The sequence below is a fragment of the Carcharhinus amblyrhynchos genome, chromosome 30 (genome assembly GCF_965287045.1).
Source record: "Carcharhinus amblyrhynchos chromosome 30, sCarAmb.v2.hapA, whole genome shotgun sequence".
NCBI classification, from domain to species: domain Eukaryota; kingdom Metazoa; phylum Chordata; class Chondrichthyes; order Carcharhiniformes; family Carcharhinidae; genus Carcharhinus; species Carcharhinus amblyrhynchos.
The window spans coordinates 12023317-12046315 of record NC_137353.1 but is presented as its reverse complement, the minus strand read 5'-3'; positions in this window follow the sequence as shown (position 1 = coordinate 12046315).

Genomic DNA, 22999 nt, shown 5'->3' with positions numbered 1-22999 from the left:
TTTTTCTGCATCGAAAATCAAATGTTAATGGCAACTTTCTTACTTACAAGACACTTGACTTGAATTATATGGCGCCCTAAATCTATGCAAAATATTCCAAATTGTTTGTTTATTCCTCATATCACATGAAAAATGTCAGGGTTTTATCCAAATCGTTATTTCACTCTGAAGTTGATAAAAAATATTAAATATTTCTTTTGTCAATGGGATTATTCATAACTCTAAAAATAAAGTGAAAGACAGGCCTTAAAGGGTTAAATTAGTAGGAGAAGTTGCAAACATTTGACTCACATTCCCTTGAGTTTAGCAGGTTGAAGAGTAATCTAATCAAGGTGTATAAGTGAACAGTAATCAACAGGGTTGGCTCAGAGGCACAAACTCAAAATTAGATCTAGGTCTTTTGGGAGTGAAATCCAGAAGGTACATTTTTACACAATGGACATTGAAAATCTGGAACATGCTTTTCGAAAGGCTGCAGAAGCTGGATCAACTGAAATTTTCAAGTCTGAAATCAATAATTTTTTGTTAGGAAAGAGTATCGAGGGATATAGAGCAAAGCTGGGTAAATGGCTCTGAGGTACAGATCAACCGTGATCTGACACAAAGGCAGGAGTGGCATGGTGACATAGTGGTTAGCACTGCTGCTTCACAATGTCAGGAACCTGGGTTCAATTCTGGCCTTGGGTAACTATGTGTGTTTGAGTTTGCATATCCTTCCTGTGTTTGTGTGGATTTCCTCGGGGTGTTCTGATTTTTCTCCCACAGTCCAAAGATGTGCAGTTAGGTGGATTGGCTATGGCAAATTGCTCCTTAGTGTCCAAAGATGTGTAGGTTAGGGGAATTAATGGGGTAAATCGACGGGCTTATAGGGATGGGAGAGTGCCTGGGTGAGGTACTCTGTCAGAGAGTCTGTGCAGACTCAATGAGCCAAATGGCCTCTTCTGCACTGTAGTGATTCAATTCTATTCTAGGACTCAGATGGCTAAATGATATACTCTTTTTCCTATTGACCTCGGTTCAATTGAACAATGTGGTTTGAGGCCACAGTAGGAATTTTTTTTAAAATTTAGTTTCGTAACTTTTTATTAGATATTGTAATTAACTCTTAAAACAAATCCCAAATTCAGCAATTTAATCCTTTATGAAAAGTAAACATTGAATTCCATCAACTGAAGATTTGTATACTAGCAATTCACTGAAGATTATTTTGTAGTGCCACACTCACTTACAGATTGAGTCTACAACTTCAATTCTGGCCTTTTTTATTGTCTCTCTCAGCAGCTGAGATGTGTTTCTCAATGAGACTGATTGCAAACAAAACGAGTATTAATCAGCGTTGTACTATAATTACAAATTGTTCTTCCAGATGTTTTTTTGAGAGTGAGCTGAGTTGTGGCAAGTGTCCATTTCTATTAAAGTTCTTTGAAAATTGTAACGTGGTACATAGATAAGGAATGAAAGTGGGGGAAGGGTAAGAAGATGGTGGGGGGGATAGTGAGGAGGGGCTTAGGGCAACCAGAGGTAGTCACATGGAAATAGGAAAGAGAAACCGTGATGAATGGAATGAATTGAGATAGGTACAAATGCAGCCAGATGAGAATCCGTATTAGTGCTGTATTACAGAGACCTGGGATCTGGGGAAGATTTCTGAACTTAATTGCAAACAAAATCATAAATGTTCTTTTTAAAAATATTTTTTCTCTGAGTAACAAAATGTTCCAGCTATGTAAACAGTGTGAATGTATAGTGATAGGAGCATTAGAAAACAACTGGTAGACCCCTTTTGCATGTGTTATGAATGATGAGATAATCCCTGTACTCCTGCCTACCTTGCCCTCCCCTCCAGCACTCACTGCCACCACCTTCCTCTCTACTACCCTGTCCTCTATTGCTGTTGGTCAGCCAATCCTACACTCCAGTTCCTTCTCTCCACTACCCTCCTCTCAACAGCTACTCCCTCCCCTTCATTAATGCCTCCACTACCACAACCTCGACTTCCTGTGCCTCCTCCTGTTCTCCAGTGTTACATTATTCTTCTTTCTCATTGTGAAACAGGAGGACAGCAGGATATGAATAAGTCCAACTTTCATAATTTGAATGGCTGGACACATAACCTGAAGTCAGTGAGATACTCACATGAAGGGGGAAAGGTCACAGATAGGTCGGAGCCATACTGTAGAACCACTGGACTTGAATAACAAAGAAAGGGTAATTTTTTGGACTTGCAGTTTCTGCTTGGAGTTTTACCCAGTGGATACTTGCGTTGAAATTAAAGCTCAGTTCATGTTTCACTTTCTGTTCATGTAAATAAGTGTTTGGAAGCTCCTGCACAGTGGAAGCCCAAAATCCATTGTGCACTTCTGGTGTGCCAGGTTTCCCATGAGGCGTATAAAGTCAGAGAATGACCTACAAAAGAGCACCTATTGCAGACTGGCCATCCAGTTCCCTTTCACCATGTAATCTAGTTTCATATTTCACAACAAACAATGAATTCAATATTTTTAATAAGTATATTTATGCTGCATTTTTTATTCACTCAACTAATTAATAAATATTTATAAATAGAGGAGATAGAGTTACAATGAATGAACAATAATGATTCTCATATAGTGAGGTACTTAAAAGTGATTTATCAAGAAGTATAAATGGATGCTGCAAACAGTTTGACAAGGAGTATAAATAGAATATAGAATACATGCAGTGAACTGAGTTTCTTCATTCATATAACATTGATATGCTGGATTTAGAGAGATTAGGCTTTGGATGGGTTCCAAGGAGCATGGAAGAGGCAGGAAGTGTGACTGCTACAGTCTGCAACTCTTTCTCTGAGGATAGCAATGGATTTCATTGTGCTTGGAGGGACCAACTCACTTATTATTCAAGGCGTAAACAAGTTCTGTACCTAAAGTAATAATCATACTGTTCGATCATTTTGGAGCTCTTGATAAGTGGAATCCCTTCGAACATTCAAATGAATAGACTCAACCTAACAATATATTCACAGGCAATACAAGCCCAGAACAAGTCTGTCTACTATATGTAATATAAACACCTCAGACATTTTTAACTGCTATATAACAAAAACATTTATATAAATGCATTTCATGTCAGAAAGCATCCCAAGGCACTTCGCAGGAACATTATCAGACAAAAATTGATGCTGAGATATGGAAGGAGATGGTAGTACAGGTGACCAAAAGCTTGATCAAAGACATGTTTAAGGAGCATCTTAAAGAGGACAGAAATAGGGTGGGCATTCTTGAGCTTAGAGCCTAAGCAACAGCTAATGTTACGCCGTTGTTTAAGAAGGGTGCCAGGCAAAAGGCGGGGAATTATAGGCCGGTCAGTTTAACGTCTGTGGTAGGTAAAATGTCAGAATCTGTCATTAAGGAGGAAATTGCAAGGCATCTTGAAGGGAATTGCTTGATAGAGCAGACGCAGCACGGTTTCATTAAAGGGAAGTCGTGTCTGACAAATTTACTGGAGTTCTATGAGGATGTGTCTAGGGCAGTGGATAGAGGAGAGCCGGTGGATGTGGTCTTTCTAGATTTTCAGAAGGCGTTTGACAAAGTACCTCACAAGAGGTTATTGCAGAAGGTCGAGGGACATGGAGTTGGGGGTAGGGTGTTAGCGTGGATAGAGGATTGGTTGTCAAATAGGAGGCAGAGAGTGGGGGTCAACGGGTGCTATTCGGATTGGCGGATGGTGACTAGTGGAGTGCCCCAGGGGTCGGTGCTGGGGCCTCAGCTTTTTACCATTTATATAGATGATCTGGAGGAGGGAACCAAGTGTAGGGTGTCGAAATTTGCTGATGACACCAAGATTGGGGGAACGGCAAATTGTGCGGAGGGTGGGGAGAGTCTGCAGAAGGATCTAGATAGGCTGGGCGAATGGGCCAGGAAATGGCAAATGGAATTTAATGTTGGCAAGTGTGAGGTGGTCCACTTTGGTAGGAATAATGGTAGGAAGGACTATTACTTACGTGGCGAAAAACTGCAGCAGGCGACGGTGCAGAGGGACCTCGGGGTCCTTGTGCATGAGTCGTAAAAACCCAGCTTGCAGGTGCAGCAGGTGGTCAGGAAGGCGAATGGGATGCTGGCCTTCATAGCGAGGGGGATTGAATATAAAAGTAGGGAGGTCTTGCTGCAGCTGTATAGGGCATTGGTGAGGCCGCAGCTGGAGTACTGTGTGCAGTTTTGGGCGCCGCACCTGCGCAAAGATATTTTGGCCTTGGAGGGAGTGCAGAGGAGGTTTACTAGGCTGATACCGGAGTTGAGGGGGTTGAGCTATGAGGAGAGGCTGAATAAACTAGGCTTGTACTCGTTAGAGTTTAGAAGAATGAGGGGAGATCTCATTGAGACGTATAAGATGATGAATGGGATGGATAGGATAGAGGTGGAGAGACTCTTCCCGCTCAAAAAAGACAGTAGGACTAGGGGGCACAGCCTCAAGATAAAGGGGGGGCGGTTTAGAACGGAGTTGAGGAGGAACTTCTTCACTCAAAGGGTGGTGAATCTCTGGAATTCTCTGCCCGTTGAAGTGGTGGAGGCTGCCTCGCTAAATATTTTTAAGACGTGGGTTGATGGGTTTTTGATAAGAGAGGGGATTAAGGGTTATGGGGAGAGGGCGGGAAGGTGGAACTGAGCCGCGACAGATCAGCCATGATCTTATTGAATGGCGGGGCAGGCTCGAAGGGCTAGATGGCCTACTCCTGCTCCTATTTCTTATGTTCTTATGTTCAACTGAAGGCATGATAATGAAATGATAAAATCAGCATGCCCAAGAAGCCAGAATTAGAGGACGACAGAGCTATTTGGAGGGTGGTAGGGTTGTCAGTTATTGCTAATACCGAATATTCATCTTGAATGTAAAGGAGCATAACTATCTACTTGAGAGCACCTTTAGAAACAGGCCTAGGTGCAGATTTCTAACTATAACAGCAGTATGGCAGAAGTCCAACTAGCACTTTCTAAGGGAAACCCTTGGTCACCTCCTGTTACTGTACTGTAAACTAGTACAGAAATTATTTATGTAACAAGACCTTAATCTGCGAGTGACCCTGCCAACAGCTTCTCACAGAAGCTTCCTCAAATATTTCAGAAGCATGGCTGTGGTCTTTGAAATGACTGGATGTGTGAGCAATATAGTTGTCAGCAGATGGTTCAGCTTAGGCTGTGACTTCAAAAATAGTGGTTAGAAAGACTAAATTGAAAAGCAACAGTTATGATTTAATTCTTTACTAACCCAAAATGGAAATGGTGGATTGCAACAGATTAGGCTTTGGATGGATTTTAGAGTCAGTTCAGTAATTACAGATTCTGTGAGGAATTTTGTTTGGGGGAACTTGATACAGAGCAGAACTTTCCCAAAATTTAGCAGAGCGGAAAAAGTGGAATTAGCCTGAGAATTAGCCATCCAGGTGACCCCGGGAGTGACCAGCTCATCCAAACTCCTTCCTCCTGTAACTGCTTCAGGTCCAGCTCCACTGGCCGAGAAGAGTGACACTGCCACACAGCAAGACCCCAAAAGCAGGCCAGGGCTCTCCAGGCCTTGGCCCACTAAAGGACGCCAGCCAAAGTCATCACAGACAACAGGGGACACATCAAGACATGGCAGCAGTGTTAAAAAGATTAAGAAGGTCCAGTTGCACAGTGTGGGCCCTGGGTGTTAGGCACTGTAGATGCTGTCCACCTCTGTAAATAAACTTTATTGTACCCTCTTTTGTTCCGATGAGATGTCATCCTGTAGAGCCACTCAGACATGCTCTCTGGAAGATTGCCAGCATATTTGTAGTGTCCTCTCACAGTGACTGGACACTTCGATTATACCTGTTTGTCGTAGGGAATGAGGACATATCCCACAATGTACAGGGCCACATCACTCATCTCAGTTGTTGTCAATGTATGCTCTCTGCATACGCTGCCCTACTGCTTAACCCTATAAAACGTTAACCTCAGTATCTAATGGCACTGAACTGCAATGGCACAGATCACTGAGGAGAACCCTCGATCAGGAGGGGTGAAACTCTCTGCATGACGCCGCAATGATATGACTCTGGTCACTGATTATCCAGACAGACATCAGTCATTCACAGAAGCTCACTGAGGAACAATGAACTGTCCCCACTGCAAGTCATCATCATCATCATCCTGCAATATGAGTACGAAAGGCAACTGTCCCCTCCCTATGACTCCAGCATTATCAGTGAGGGTGTGCACTGCCAGCAGTCAGACAGGAGAGCAATGCTCACAGAAAGGGTATGAGGATGATGGGATGATATCAGTGGTCGAAATAGTCACTATCCATGAATTAGGTGGCGATGAGAACATCCCTAGCTCATCTGCCCTGCCTGTCTATTACCATTTGATTTGATTTGATTTGATTTATTATTGTCACATGTATTAGCTTACAGTGAAAAGTATTATTTCTTGCGCACTATGCAGACAAAGCATACCATACATAGAAAAGGAAAGAAGAGAGTGCAGAATGTAGTATTATAGTCATGCTAGGGTGTAGAGAAAGATCAACTTAGTGTGAGGTAGGTCCTTTCAAAGGTGTGTTGGCAGCAGGCAAGAAGTTGTTCTTGAGTCAATTGTTTCATGACTTCAGACTTTTGTATCCTTTTCCCAACAGAAGAGGGTGGAAGAGAATGTGTCCAGAGTGCTTAATTGTGCTGGGCCTTAATTGTGCTGGCTGCTTTTCCAAGGCAGCAGGAAGTGTAGACAGTGTCAGTGAATGGGAGGCTGGTTTGAGTGATTGCTCATTGCTCCAGTAATATCTTTGCCTTGTGGCTGATCTTCTCGCCCTCTAGAGACCCACTTGGTCACCCAGCTCAACATCCTCCTCATCAGAGGAAATGTGCCATTTTTCTATCTCCTCCTTAGACAGTTCTCCCACCGCCACCCCCCCACAGCCCCCCTCCCTCCCCCCCACAGCGAACCACCAGGTTGAGAAGGCATGGCAGACAACCATGGTGTGCAACAATCTCTGTGGATTGCATTGCAGGGTCCACCAGACTGGTCCAAGCACACATTTTCAGCATCACTATGGTCTGCTCCGCCAAAGTATGAGTTGCAGCAGAGCCTTACTCTACTTTGTCTCAGCTGAACTCTGTGGCTTTTGCCCATGTCCTCCATGGGTAGTTCTTGTCCTTGAGGAGTCAACCCTGCAACTGCTGTGGACCCTGAAATATGTCAGGAGCCTGAGAGAAGTTGTGTGCACTTTCCAGGAACCAAGCACACAAGGCTTCAGAAACCTGGGCAAAACTCCTGGATCCTGCTTCCTGGCTAGCCTGATCCCAGTCAGCGTTGACATAGTTGTGGACCCTTGGCCATCACCTCCTTGAAGCTATTATTGCAGAGGTTTGCGAGGCGCTGTAAAAATCACATGTGGAGCCTTGAAAGGAACCAGTCGCATAAAAGTTGAAGGTGGCTGTGACTTTCAAAGCCACAGGCAGTGGATGCTTTCCAAGTCCGGGTCTCTGGACAGGCAAACTCTTCACTGACACTGATTCTCTGCAGGAAGGTGAGCTGCTGTCTGTACGCCCTAGGTCGTGGAAGGTGCCTCAGAGCGACTGTTCTCTATGGTCCCTCCTGCTACCGTGGAGCAGGCCCTGCCACCTGTTCCTCCTCAGGGCTTTGCTCCTGCCTCCAGAGTGTCAGACATCTCCATTGATGTCTTCTCTTGATGTGCGAGAGCAATGATAATCAGTTTCACAGGTTCCGTCTCTCCCTTGTGAGTGTCAGAGACAGAGATAACAGCCTTTGCCTCCAAGTGTTCACCCTTTGCCCGGTCACCTTCGGTAGGAGTATCTGGTCAGCTGGTGACTCCTGTGCTTGCCACCACACTGAGGACCTGTCCTTCATTAGCTCCCAGAATAGACAAGACCCTGTGCTGCCCTTGCCTCACTCACCTTGATTGAATGGCCAAAGCTTTGCATGAGCTTTCAAGCATGGTGCAATAATTGTCCAAGCATCATCACAAAGCCTTTTGCACAACCCAGTCAATGGGAAGCATCAACAGCGTAATTGGGTTAGCAGTCAGACTACAGCAATGTTAATCAGTATGTAGCCAAATGATCACAGCTGCAGAGGTATGTTCATTACTGACATGCCTCTCCATTAAACTTGCAATTTCAGTAATGAGCTTACAGGCAATGCACCACACCCCACTGCCCACCCCAAGCAACTCCCCCGACATATGAGTGGATCCTTGAGTCCATGATGACTGCCCACACACAACATGCCTGCTCAAGATTGTCTTCCCAGTGTCATTGTCCTCCAACCCTCAAGAGGCAGAGGCCTAGAAGCAGAAAAATGCAGCCTCAGCAAGGGTCAGATTAAGGGCCCAATTTTACCAATCGGAGCTTAAGGGCCGGATCCAGATGTCAAATGGATCAAAGCCCGGAATCCCCGTTCCAGCGCACCCATATGCTTCTTGCCGGCTCCAATCCTGTCCGGGCTGTGGATGGGGTTTAGCGCTGCCAGAACGATCAGAGCTCTGAACTGCACATGCACAGTTCAAAAAAAACTGAAATAATGCGCCCGGGCGCAAAAGACAAAACAGAGAGAACTGGGGAAGCGGGGGAAATGAGCCGCAATCGGACCTCCCGAGGAGGCAGGCCCCCCTTGGGTCAGATCCCCCGGGAGGCAGCCCACAACACCCCCCCCACCACCCACCCTCCGATCAGACACCCCTTGGGGGGCAGACCTACCCCCCTGCAATTGGAACTCCCATGGGAGGGAGCCCCCCCACAATCAGCATCCCCCCCACCCTAGGAGGCAGGCCCCTCTTGGCACAGCACACTCCCAACCTACCTCCATTGCTGCTCTCCCTCCGCCATCCTTCTGGCCTGCAGTTGTTGGACAGCCTCCAGCACTTTCCTGGCCTTCTGCTGGCGTCTGCTGGGGGTTGGTGGGGGGGGCTCAGATGGATCTCTGGTTGGGGGCGTGGTGGAGATTATCCCAAGTCCATCCTCCCCCATCCATCCTCCTCTGATGCCCTTTGCCAGTACCCCCTGAGGCCTGTATGGCTTCCCCCTCTTACTTGCCGGTGCTCTCTCTCTTTCCCCTCTGAGTCATCAATGAGCCCATGGCAAACTGCGTGCTCACCTCCAAAATCCCCTCAGAGCTGAACTTGCCAGGTTCCCTCTGCCACTACCTCCCTCTCCCTCACCACTATACCCCTCACCCTTGCTGCAAAATGAAAGCTGCCATAAATCACACCGTCGTAATGTCGTGCCTCCATGAGGGACCTTCGAGAGTGGGGCAATGATTGCTACAGGGAGGTTAATGAAATGCAAATAAATTGAAATGAGATTCCTGATGTAGCAATGCAGGCAACCCATTATGTCACTGGCAGGGGCTGGGGATAATTGCAGTGAGACATTCCACCAATGTAAAATGCCATTTGGGCCTCGTGTGAAACATTCCGCTCCCTTCGCTATTCTCTCCGGGATAAGAATGGAAGCCAAAAATCCAGGCCATGGTTTTACTTGGTTGTGCAATTGATGAGAGTTTCAAATTTGAGTTGGATTGCAGGGGCAGTACCCACAGTGGAGGCCAAGAAGATCCAAGATTGTCTGATTCCTGGTCCTCACTGCCTTTGAATGCTACTCCTCTCTCCGGGCAAATTTATCCCATTTGAAATGTCTATTTTAGTTGAAGTGCCAATTTCTTGTGTTGGAATAGTTAAAGAGGCCCACAGGCGGGAAGGGTCTGGGAAGAAATGACTCAGAGCGGGAGATAATGGAATAAGTTATGATTTCAAGACTGATGGTGGTGAGAGGAGGAAGTTCATTTTTTGAGTTTTTGTCACTGTATGAATCATTGCAGGAGATGGATGGGGCTCAGGTTAGGACATGATTCACACTTCTGAGGGAAAAGGACGGAAGTGAAATAAGCAAAAGAAAATTGTGGAGAAACCTTTTCTAAAAATTATGAACTGAAGTTATATCGAAGGAAAAGATGAGAAGTTTTTTTTTACAAACTGAAGTTCATTCAAATGCTGAACGCTTTGTCACAAGGAGTGACTGATGTCAAACAGCAGGATTTTCCTCGCCTTCCGCAGTATGTTTCAGAGTAGCAGGAGGCAGCGCGCCACTTACTTGTGGCAGTTTCTTATGGCACTGCCATTGTCAAAGGAGTTTCCCATTGAATGCACCCCTTGCTGCTGGGAAACCCGTGGCTGAGGTGCACTGTAGGTGGGACCGTATGCTCCCACCAGTGTAAACGCCTACACAACTACTGTGAAACCTTTTGCAGCACTTATGATGAAATTGGAGAAACGTTCGAAGAATATTAAAGATAAGGAAGGAGCAGGGAAATGTTAGCACAATGGGCTGAATGGCTTCCTTCAGTCCTTACATTTCAGTGAATGAAAATAAAATGGCCAAAGCTCACATTTGCTGTGCAACATCCAAGTTACTTTTAAGATTTTTGCATTTTTTCCCCTTATCAAGCAGGAGTCAAGTGGGCCTGCTGTAGTGAAACTGGAGTAAAGGCTCTGTACATCAGATGCACAGGAAAACCATGGCTCTGGTAAAAATAAACCAATCTGTCCATGACAAGCAGTCAGTCGCAGTTAATTGTCGAGAAAAGGATGACACATACTGCAAATTCTTTGATGTGCGATATGTTTTTTCTGCTTCACAAATCAACACAGGGCCTGCACACATGAATAATTTCAAATCTCATTCTATGGGTAAATGTATAAAACAAGATTCCCCACCGAGAGCAAAATAAATACTCTGGGACATTGAAAGCATTGAGGAGCAGAAGCTGCCTTCTGTTACATGAGTCCTAGCAACTGCTGGCAGCATGTTATGTGAGGTAATTTGTAGATATATAATAACGCTGCACAATGATACCTAGTCATAGAATCATAGAATAATTACTGAGCAGAAGGAGGCCATTCAGCCCATCGCGTGCTTGTCAGCTCTCGGGAAGGGCAACTAACCGAGTCCCACTCTCCCACCCCACAAATCTTTGTACTTCTACTCTGTCCCCGTTGGAGATGATCAAAGCCAGAGCTGTCAATCAAATAATGTTTTCCCCGAGATGCAGCTGTTCCAACAGTCTAATTGATGTCTGAGCTATCAGCCAAACCTTATTATGAATGAGGGGCTGTGGGGAGGGCAAGACACAGTTTGGCTTGGAGGTTATGAGGATCAAGGGCGATGAGTGTAAGGTCATAATTTGATATGGATGTGGCATAGGGAGGGTGTGAGGGGTGAGGGTTGGAGAGCGATAGTGTTTTTATTATAATTTAGACAAAGAGCACCAAGACAGGCCTTCTAAATAGCTTGCCTCAACACCCAGCAGACCCTGTCATTGCCTCCGAACTCTTTCTGAGGGTGGTGAGCCTGACTCCCTGGAACAAAAATCCTGTGTTTGCTGGCACTTTCTTCCAAGGTGGTTGCATCAAGCCAGGAAATTTTCTAACTCTTCCCGTCCCAGATATCCCACCGCCTCCCTCAGCGAGATTACTAATCAGTGCCAGTTTGGGAGCAGTGTTATGCTTTGGGCCAGATTCACTAGAAATTCTGTTGAGACTGCTCAAATTCATTTTGATACCTTTAGATAGAAAGGAAATTAATCCACTGGATTAATCTTTATTCAGTGCCTCCTGGAGCCTAAATATCTGCATGCAGGCAGAGCCAAGGATATTTTCTTTTTCAAATGTGATAGTTTTGTTATTTTCATCTCTATATTCTGATGAGTTCCCCAAACCATTTATAATTTGCAGTCACTTGCCATGCAGACAATTGTGGTTACAGACGTGACACAGACATGGGTTTCTAAAAATAAAAGCGGTACAAATATTGATAACCATATAAATAAAAATAAAGACACTATTGTGCAAATGTAAGTGCAAACACAAGGAGACTATTATAACTATTGGTATGGGAAAGATATAAGAACAGGAGCATTCACAGATGCAGGGGTAAATTTTCACATTCAAGTTGCAAACCTGAAATTGTCTCTTTCTTCTGCTGTCTGGTGTTACAGAAAGCTTTAGTATCACTTTACTTCCTTTATTTCTTCAGTACCTCGATCAAGTTCCCTCTGTGATATCTATTTTCAAAGTAAAAATATCCCTTGCTGATCTATCCATTCCTACCCTATAGAAGAAGGTATAGGTGGAATGAACAGAATGTTCCTCGTCAAGCAGTGTTGAGTTAGGAGACAGAACCAGGAAGAAACTTGTAAATTAGTACATCAGGCTGTGTGTCCAATGAAATCTTGGCAGAGACAGGGTCAAGGAAGTGTAGCTATCCATCCGATAGCTGCAGGTAGCCAAATAGGTCCATTTGGGCTCAATTAGGGAGTTGTCTTTAGAAACCACTGAACCCCTCCAGTGCAGAAGGAGACCATTGGCCCATCAAGTTTGCACAATTTCTCCGAAAGAACATCTTATCCAGGTTCACTGGAGCACCTGGAGGAAGCCCATGCAGACAGTGGGAGGGCAGACAGTTACTCAACACTAGAATCAAATCAGGTCCCTAGTGCTGTGGGGCAACAGTGCTAACCACTGTGCTGCTACCAGGAATTCTTTGATGGAGGATGGATACCCCAGTGAGGCTGGCACCTGGCAGATAAGTGGAGGTGGCTTCGTGAATATAAGTTGAGGCACCATTGACATTTCCTTTAAGCTCTGCACTCCTAATCCTGGTGCTGTTTTGATTATTGGACTACACAGGCTCTGCTGCAGGCCATCTTGTTAATGGATTTCACCTGATGTACTGTAAGTCGTGATCATACTATTTTTTAAAAATTATAATTCTGTAGCGAGCACTTCCGCCTTGAACTAATCTTATGGTCTCATACTTGACTTAGCAGTGCCCATCTCTGCAGTGGAGTTGCTGGCAGGATATTATTGTGAGTCCTTCCATTGGACCTGCTGTTTCTCGAGTCCACCCGCTTTCCTTAATTAGACAGTGCTGCCAAGTTGGCTTCTTATTAGTTGCCTCCGGGAGGATCCCAATGCTGTTCTGGCAGCTGCCATCAGCAGGACCCATATTTGTTCCCAAAGATGGAAAATTTTCAAATATGGGAAGATTCCACCCTTAGTGGATGTATAGTCCTACCCATCTCATCACACTTTCCTGTTAAATGGGATTTCTGTGGGCTGCCTTTATGCAAGTCAAACAGATAACATACACACTGCACACTCAGTAGATATGTTTCACATAATCCCATGCAGTTTATTCCTGACACAAAGAATGGAATATTTCAGGCTGCTCTCTGTCCATCTTTAAGTGTTTTTATTCTATTTGGCAACCAGAAGAGCTTGAACATATTTGCAAAGTGATGAGATTGAAAGTGCGTGTATTTATGAAATTTTCAATATGTTTCTCATACATCCAGCCAAGCAGAGCTGTCAATCCAAACTTCCATGATTTGTCTACAAGCCTTTTACATTCACATCGTGCTGTGTTACATAGTGGAGAGACCATTAAAAATACATTAATGACTTTGTTTTCCGTGTCTTGTTTCTTCCTTGTAGGCTTTCTTGCAATCTAGGTTTCCTCTTTATCTGGATAAAAATTCACATTTTTTACTTGTTTTAATATTTATGCATAGAAAAAAACGTTGTCAACATGCAAAGTTCATTTATTATTTACTTTACCTTTCCTTAATAACATGCATTTTGTTCTGTTTTTATACTTCCTACACATTCTTCCTCCATTAGTTGCCTCTTCAATGATTAAGTAGCGCTTTTGTATATAAATTACTATCTATAGAACCATCAACAATCCTGTACCTGTCATTCAATACAAAGGAACAGAACTCCAAAGTATTTATTGTTCCCAAAGTTCCTTTTGGTTTGCCACAATTTTGGGAGAGAGTTGCTACAGGTAAGTTTCCTGGGACTTATTTCCAATGATACAAATCACCTGCTGTTTTTCAGTGATATCTGTCTCTGATTTGAATCATGTGACAGACTTTCTTGCACAAAGACCCCCTCAGAACTTCAAAACAGGTTAACTGAAGCTAGGGGTTTCTCCTCTCTTGTCCATCAGCCTATAATTTTCAACCATTAGCTGAAGAGCACGGCTTAACAAATGCATAAGAGCAAAATTCAGTTTTGTGAAGGTACACTCCCCCTGGTCTCACAAAGATATTTTCAATATCACGCAAACCTCAGTCTTAGCAGAGTACCTCCTGTTGCATCTGTGTGATACTTTTCATTTATTACTTAGATTTTTCAAATACTGGGAAGAAAATCCATTGTTTTGAGGTTCTGGGAAGGCATGAGATGGAGTAAGAGATGAGTGAAATTAATGTTGGTTTCTAAACAAGGATAGAGAAAGGAAGGTAACATGGTGTTTTGGAGGAACAGGAAGAAATTCAAAGGGGCATATTAATAAAATGAAGAGTAACAAGAAAGGCTGTAACATTGAAATTGGTTGCAAAGAATAAAGATTTTTCATGGCTTTAGCCTTGAATGACCACAGCCATTCTTGTACATTTTTACCATAATGTCAGGGGAACAGCCAAGGTACAGACAGAACCTATCCCGCAACTTTGATATTACATAGTGTATTAGCACAGAAATACCAACCAGTCCATACCAACACTTATGCTCCCCTAGTCTCTTCCCATTACTTCTCACTAACTCTAAGTCTGTATTCTCTTCTTCCTAATACACTTATCGAGCTTCTTCTTAAGTGCATCAGTGTTCTCCTCAATGTTGTAATGTCCATGCTGTCATCACTCTCTGGGTACAGATGTTTTTCTGTATTGCCGCTTTGATTTCTGCTCTTGTTAAAATGCTGTGTCGGACAAGCTCTTAGGGTGGAGGCTCTACCATTGAAAAGGCCATCATTGCAAATCTATGCCCGGAGTTCCCATATCCGGAGTCTTCAGTGAAATGTAATATGTGGTTGGGGGTGGTTATCCTTGGAAGATCATGAGCATTTTGGATAAAATAGATGTTCAAAATCATATGGAGTTTTGATGGAGTAAGCAGGGAGAAATGGGATGAAGGTATATTGCTGTAACACTTCTCACATTGTTGAAACATCCAAAAGTGATACACACCCAGTTAAATACTTTGAAAAGTTGTCCCTGTTGCAGCAGTTAATCTGCACACAGCTGTTTTATGGTATTGATTATAAGGAATGAATTTTGACCTCAACATCATGAAACCACCTTGCTGTATTTCAGATAGTGTCATGGGCCTGTCAGATCCCAACATCATAGACAAATGCAAAGTCAATATAACATCTTACCTGAAAGTTGGATGAAATCTTTCTCCTCTGTCAGCACCAAGATCTTCCCTACATCAGTTTTGCTAGCAGTAGCATTAGCCCACAGGATAAGTTGTTTGAGTTCAGTGCTATTTAACAAAAGCATACACAGAGGTGAGGCAGCCAACTTAGGTAAATGGAAGATTACACACACTGTTATAAATGGTTGCTATTCTGAATTTGGGTGAAGTAAAATGCAATTTGTATCTGCAGTTAAATCAGAATCCAAATTCCTTCCCACAAAGGGTATCCCTTGATATATTTGTCAGGCCAGTGCCTGCGGTGAAGACAGGGACACCAAAAAGGCGATAAATCTTTTCAGTTCTTTACCCCAGGAAATGATGGATACTCAGTGGTTAAATATATTCAAGACAGCGGTCAATGAATTTCTGGGAACTAAGGGAATTAAAGGATTTTAGATAATGGAAGAAATTGGTGTTGAGCAAAGGATCAACCATGATCATGTTGAGTGTTATTAGAGGGGTACTCATCAAAGCAAGTGGACAGCATATCATTACACTCCTGACTTGTGCCTTGTGGATAGTGGACAGCTTTGGGGAATCAAGATATGAGTTACTTGCTGTGAAATTCCTTGCCCCCAACCTGCTCTTGTGGCCACAGTATTTATTTATCTGCTCCAGTTCAGTTTCTGGTTCAAGGCAAGCCCCAGGATATTGATTGTAGAGGATCCAGCTATGGTAATGCCATTGGATGTCAAGTGAAGATTTTAGTTTCTGTCTTGTTGGACATGGTCATTGCCTGGCACTTTGTGTGGTGTGAATGTTACTTGCCACTTATTAGCCAAAGCTTGAATACTGTACAGGTCTTGCTGCATATGGATAGGGACTGTTTCAGTATCAAAGCAGTCTTCAATGGTGTTGAAAAAAAAATTTGTCTTTTGACTTTTTGATGGAGGGAAGAAAATGGTGGGGCCTAGAACACTACCCTGAGAAACTCCTGCAGGACTGTCCTGAGGCTAGGATGATTAACTTCCAATAACCATAACTATCTTCAGTTGTGCTAGTTATGAGTCCAACCAGTGAAGGCTTTTCCATCCGATTCTCATTGACTCCTGTTTTGCTAGGACTCCTTGATGCCACACTCCATCTCAAATTCCACCTTAACATCAAGGACAGTCATTCTTGTAAAGGATGTTGGATACCATTCGGTGGGTCTCAGTGAAGTCCTCATAGTCTTAACTAAGTTAACTCTATGTGTAATTAACTACAAGAACTGTGTACATATGTACAGTAAAGGGTTCAAGCTAGAAGCTGTCACCATGCTTGCTTGTGCACACGGCTCTTTCCAATATTAGACAAAGTGTGGGTCATGTACTGCCTTACATCATGGTGTTGGCAGTCAGTATCACATTAACCCTATATATGTCAAATTCTTATACCCCACCTTCCACCCCACCATCCTTATCCATTGTATTTCAAGCTATTCTAGCTTACCCCATGTATTTACATTGTTATTACTACTCTTCTGCTTACTTCAAGTCTCTGAATTTAGCAGAACAGGCCGTCTCAAAGCATCCATAACTTGTTCTCACTTCTATTGGATGTATTGTAGGTTCTGCCATTGCAGGAAAACTGTTGATGGGGGGGTAATTCTGTCACCTGGGTACCTTGTTATCTCTTTTCTCCATTCCTTGGTATTGCACCACTCTTTGTTGATATGGTGATAGATGATTGTTCTTCCATCCTGTTTTTTTGCAGGATGGATGTTGTGTTCACCTCCACGTTGTTTCTTCCTCTTTGTTCATTGTATGAATCATCGTGATGTTCTCTGACAGAAGATGGCCTTTTCTGTTATGAGAATGTGCTTGTAATTTAGAAAGCTCCCTTTTGCATTTGGCTGTTGGTATGCCATCAGCATTGAATGTCTGCTAGTTGGTTCCAGCATTATTTATGGCACTGTAGTTGGCTGAGAGCATTTGCTCTGTGATCACATTGTTGATCACAATCAACAGTTGTCAGAGCCGCAGTTTAAGGCTGTTCTGGTTGTTGGTTGCTCTCCTGTCTATCCTCCACTGGAAGTGTGTGGTAACCACCTGAGTGGTTGACTGGTCTGACCAATGAGGGCTTTTTAGCACTTGTGACAAAAATGGTGAAAGAGAAAAGACAGAGATAAAGTCCCAGTCGGGATACCTTTTCTTGTTTGAGCTCCTGGAAACTTTTATATCTGTTAAATTTACGACACTGATTGTCTTGACATCTACTGCCATTTTGAGAATCATAGAATCACTATGCCACCGTACTGCCCCACTTGGGTGAGTTATCAGCAAGTGCCTAAAGAATAGTACCTCAAAAAAGCAGTAACATTGTATCAAAGTCAGGCCATATGTGGCATTGTGGCAGAGTGGTTAGTACTACTGCCTTACAGTGCCAGAGACCCAGGTTCAGTTCCGGCCTCAGGTCACTGTCTGTGTGGGGTTTGACAGTCTCCACGTGTCTGCATGGGTTTCCTCCGGGCGTTCCAAAATGAAAATCCAGAATCTTTGGCCTCAACCAGTAAGCCTGGCTGTATACCCTATTGATGTGCAGTCTTGTTCCCATGAGGCACCTTTGGGTCTTCTGTGTTTAGAAGCTTCGACCTTGCACATCTGGGTGAACCTGTTGTAAACCTCAATGATGTAACGTCACATCGATGAGGTACAAACATTTAGTGAAGGGGGAATATATGGTGAGAGGGGGTGTACGATTATATTAAAACCTGATTACGTCACCAGTGAGATTCATAATTTTCAGATTTCACCAGATCTTGAACCCCCACTGTCAATCCCATGACAGAGAATGCGGGCTCAAGATTGCCGTCATAGTTCCAATATCTCTCTCTACTTTTGGATACCAAAAATAGATAGCTTACTGCTTTCATACGGACTATCCTTGTGTGCTTTGACAAAATTCCTCGAATCTCTCTCTAAATCTTGGTGGAAAAGTGATTCATAAATCTCATAGGAGACAGCCATGATCTATACTTAGTTCATTTCTATGTGTGAAATGTTTCTGCAATTTCTAGCACTTCCTGAATGACAGACATACTTTTACTGATCCCTGCTGTAAATAACTCTTCCAAGTTTAACTTATTTTCTTAAGCCAATTCCTTCCCATAGGGAGACTTAGTTCCCCCTGCTGCTACCAATGGCAAATAATAGGATGCATTATCATAGTGCACACTAATGCTAAATTCAACCAACAGTGGAATACTGTTATTGGAATAACTATTCAGGTTAACAGTAGTTTTACATAAAGGAATGTGACTTAGATATTTATTATACTCTTGTTCTGAGATAACAGATACTATTGCAGCTGTATCAATGATGAAATTGAATTGTGAATCTCCTATTTTCATTTTTACTTTGGATGCTGGAATGATATCTTCAGCAGAACGAATATGGTGGGGAACAACATGACTCCCTATTTTCCCAACCTCCCTCACCGCTTCCTCCTCCTCCATCCCGTCTCCTTCCCATTCCCTCTTTTCCAAATTGACCATCCTGGGGCTGGGAAAATTCCCATCAACATTATATACAAATGAGTGGAATTTTGCAGCATGACCACAATTACTCACAGCTCTCTGACTCCCTCTAGGGGTCTACTGACCCCTACTGGATCAGTAAATACAAGCTTGTAAGCTGCACATTCTCAGTTACAGCTGATAAAAACAGAAGTAGATTTTATGGACTAGCACTCCCAGCATGGAACTTTGCTTGACAGTAGGATATCTTTTGAATTAACGTGCAGAATTGAAAAAAACTCCTACATTTTTCAGCAATTAAAAGGGAGAGTGTACCTATTGTTAACCTTTGCACCCAAATTCTCAACATACACAGACTATTTGTGCAAAACTCAAGAATACTAACTGATAAAAAATTATCCAAGAGTGAATTGCCTTAGAAACATGCCTTTTTATTGTAATCTTGACAAAGGAAGTCAATGGAAGGAGTATTGTTGTGAATAAATCTGCACAAAACTGGCAATTTTAAAATGTCACAATGTAGCATTTTCGTCATAAAACACAGGTAGAGCCTCAGTGCTATACAAGGCCTTCTCCAATGGGCTTGGCTTTTAAACCAGAGCCTTTTCTGTTAATGAGAACAATTAACAGCACAAAATAGGCAATTAAGAGGCACATGGGACACATAAAGGAACTACATTCTTCATCGTCAAATCTACAGAATCTCCAATAAAATACAGCAAGTTGGACACTGGCATTAAAATTGCAGAATTTAAAGGGGAAAGAGAAATCCAGGCTATTTTGCTGCAAAAACCATGAAGTTTGGTGTTAGCATAAAGCCTGAGTCCATTGCACATAATAAGCACCATTGCACATTTTTGCTTATCACTGGGGGCTGCTGGAGTTTGCAATGAGTTGCACTGTAAGCTTAGCTTTAGTGCAAAGCTGTTTTAACTGTGTATAACCTTGTAAGTTATGTAAATTTGGAATCATCATGGATCAGATTCCTGCACAGAGTGAAGGAAGACATAGTACAGATGATACCTTTACCCCTCTGCAATTGAAAGTCCAATGTGGTATCAACAAAGTATAACGAAGAGGAATAAACACACAATGTACTGGAAATACTCAAACCGGTCAGGAGCATCTGTGAAGAGAAGGGGCTGAATTTTCCCAGTTCATTGGAGATGGCTGGGAGGTAAGAGGACTGGCAATATGATGGGGGTAGGGATCATGAGGGAACCCGATCTCTTCCTTATTGCCAGCAATGGGCATCCCAACAGCTCAGTTGCCTACCAAGCAGTCAGCTGATTCACTTAATAGTCAAATTAAAGGTCACTTCCCACCCTGAAGGAAGGCCCTACCACCATGTTTTTGGCCCACGTCAGGGATCTCCGCTGGCAATGGCCATCCACATAGAATGGCACAACTACTGCAACACATCTGACTGGTTGGTTGCCAGGGCCCATATGCCTGGCCCAGCTTTCCTCCTTAAAATCAACCTGCTCACCCTCTCTTTAATGTTGCAGCCTCAGCTACGGCCACTGTCAGCAGGGATGTTGCTGCAACTGCTGAGCGACAGCCTCTCCGAATAGACTAGCATCGCTAAGCTGTAGGCCACCATCCTCTGTTGGAGAGAAGTCTCAGTGGCAGACTGTTAGTTGGCTGCTGCCAGTCAGATGCCAAGTGGTTGCCCAACACAGTATTGCCTCCTGCTTTTGGCCTCAGTAGCAGCATGTCAAGACCTTCTGAAAAATTCATCCTGTTCAATCTGGTTTGTTCTCCATTGATACAGACAGACCTGCTAAATATATCCACAACTTTGTTTTTATTTCAGATTTCCTGCATTCAAGGCATTTTGCTTTTGCATTACGAAGTGTCCCTGGTGTACCCTAGACCTCCATACTTTAAACACCTAGCTACAATTAATTGAAGTGCCTGTACACAATGGCATTTGTTAAGCATGTGGCGCTAAAGTACAATTCCAGCTGGAACTCAAATTAGTTTCAGAACGGTAGATGTAGTTTAAAAGCCCAAAACATTTAAATACAATTTTAAGGTCAGTTTTTATGTATAAAAGGCATTTCTGCTCATTCAGAAAACATTATCATAGGTTGATTCTTGTTAAACCTGCTGCAAAATACAGAACCCCTCTTGCCCCCAATAAATGTGTAAGGAAATATAAAGTCAATGTTTATTCATTAATGTAGCACCTCAGCAAATTGAGTGAACTTTCTTTTCTAATTTGTTGCGGAAATACCTAGGAAAACTGTGTGTGAGTGTGTGTTTTAGGTCATCGTGACGTGCACAGTGAAACAATGATGTCTCTCCACATCATTTACGTCACTGAACCAAGAAATTGCAAACAAGATTTGTCAGTAGAATCTTTAGTTGAGGTTTATCAATGCTAGTATGACATCAATGTTAGCATCAAGCACTGTTCGGTCAGATACATCACAACATAATGCACACTTGCCACTGATTCAGCAGGTGCTAAGTTCAAACCCCAACCCAGAGACTTGAACACTTAATTCAGGCTGGCACTCCAATACTGAGGGAGGGCTGCACAGTCAGAGGTGCTGTTTTTCAAATTAAAGCAATGTTTCATCAGCCCCCTCAGCTGGACATTAAAAACCCCATGACAATATTCAAAGAACATCTGGAGAGATATCCCTGGTGTTCAAACCAACAGTTATTCCTCAAACAAATTTACTAAAATGTATTATCTGGCCATTATATAATTTTTATTTGTAGGACCTTGCTGTGCACAAATTTGTTGATGCATTTCCTACGTTTTAACAGTGACTACAAGTGAAAAGAAAGACTTTCATATAGCACCTTTAACAAGGCCATCTTGTGTCATCATCTTGTGCTTGTTTCTGTGACATCTCTGTTAATCACTCCTGAGCTGCCATCTTTCTCTGACCTTCTATTCAGCTCCATCTTCTCCACCACTCCCTCTTCTATTATATAATCCATCACATTTCTGCCTCTCTTCAGCTTTGAAGAAGAGTCAAATGGACCCGAAATGTTAACTCTGATTCTCCCTGCACAGATGTTGCTGAGTTTTTCCAGCATTTTCCGTTTTTATTTCAGGTTTCTTGCATCTGCAGTATTTGGCTTTTAGTTTACTGTATTACTCAAGGCTCATTTGGATGATGTAATGTTATCTAATTTGAATTTATATAGTATTTCTATTACATTCGTTAATTTATTTCATTTTGCGTTTAATTCCAGCTAGGAATACACAGTGCAGAACATGTATGGTACAGTATTTCAACTTGTACATTTTCCTTTGGGGCAAGAAATGCCTGAAGGAACCGACTTCTGGCATTTAAATAATTCTTATGATTCACATTATGTTATTTCATTTAAAGTCCCAATTTTCAGGAACGCCGCTGCAACTTTAAGCGAGGACTTACTGTATTGTTTTCTGCTATCCTTAGTAATGATACAGCAGGAAGTGAGACCAATGACATTGATGATAACTGCCATCACCCACAGATCATGTAAAATCTTTATTTTTCATTAATGTTTAGTGATACATACAAATTGACCTGCAAGTGTTCGGAAGTTGAAAAATGCTCAACAATGGCCTCATGAAACTCATTGTCCATCAGGGATGTAACAGTGTCTCCATGATGACATTTATGCTACATAGGAAATAAGCATATTGCAGGCAGTTGCCCCTTTGTAATGTTCAAATCCAGCTCAACCTGTTGGAATAAAAGATTTTCTTTAGCCTGGAACTGTTAGTAAACGTGGTGGACGGGATTACAAATCTTCCCAGACTATCAACCAAAATAATGTTCCAAATTGAGAGGTCAAGGTTATTAGCAGGGTGATTAGTTGGGATGAACCATCAGTAACCAGAGAATACAACATCAAGTTAACTGGCAAAAGAACCAGAGGCAACATTTGAAAAACATTTGTTATGATTTGAAATTCTCTGCCAAAAATGTTGGATAGAAGCAGATTCTATAATAACTTTCAGAAAGATATTAGATAAATACTTGAAGGGGAAAAATGTGCAGGACTAGGTAGAAATAAATGGAACTATTGGGTAGCTCTTTTAAAATACCATAACAGTAATAATGATCTTTATCTGTACTGTATCATTTTTGAATTCTGTCAAGTGCGGTTGCAGCAGCTCTAAACTCAACTCATTGTTGTTACGGAGAGGCTGCAAAGGAGGTTGGTATGGTAAATTAACATCCTACAGTAGTCCAATTGGGGCACAAATGAAAGATTGAATTGTTCTGATGTCTGAACATTCCCCATGGATTC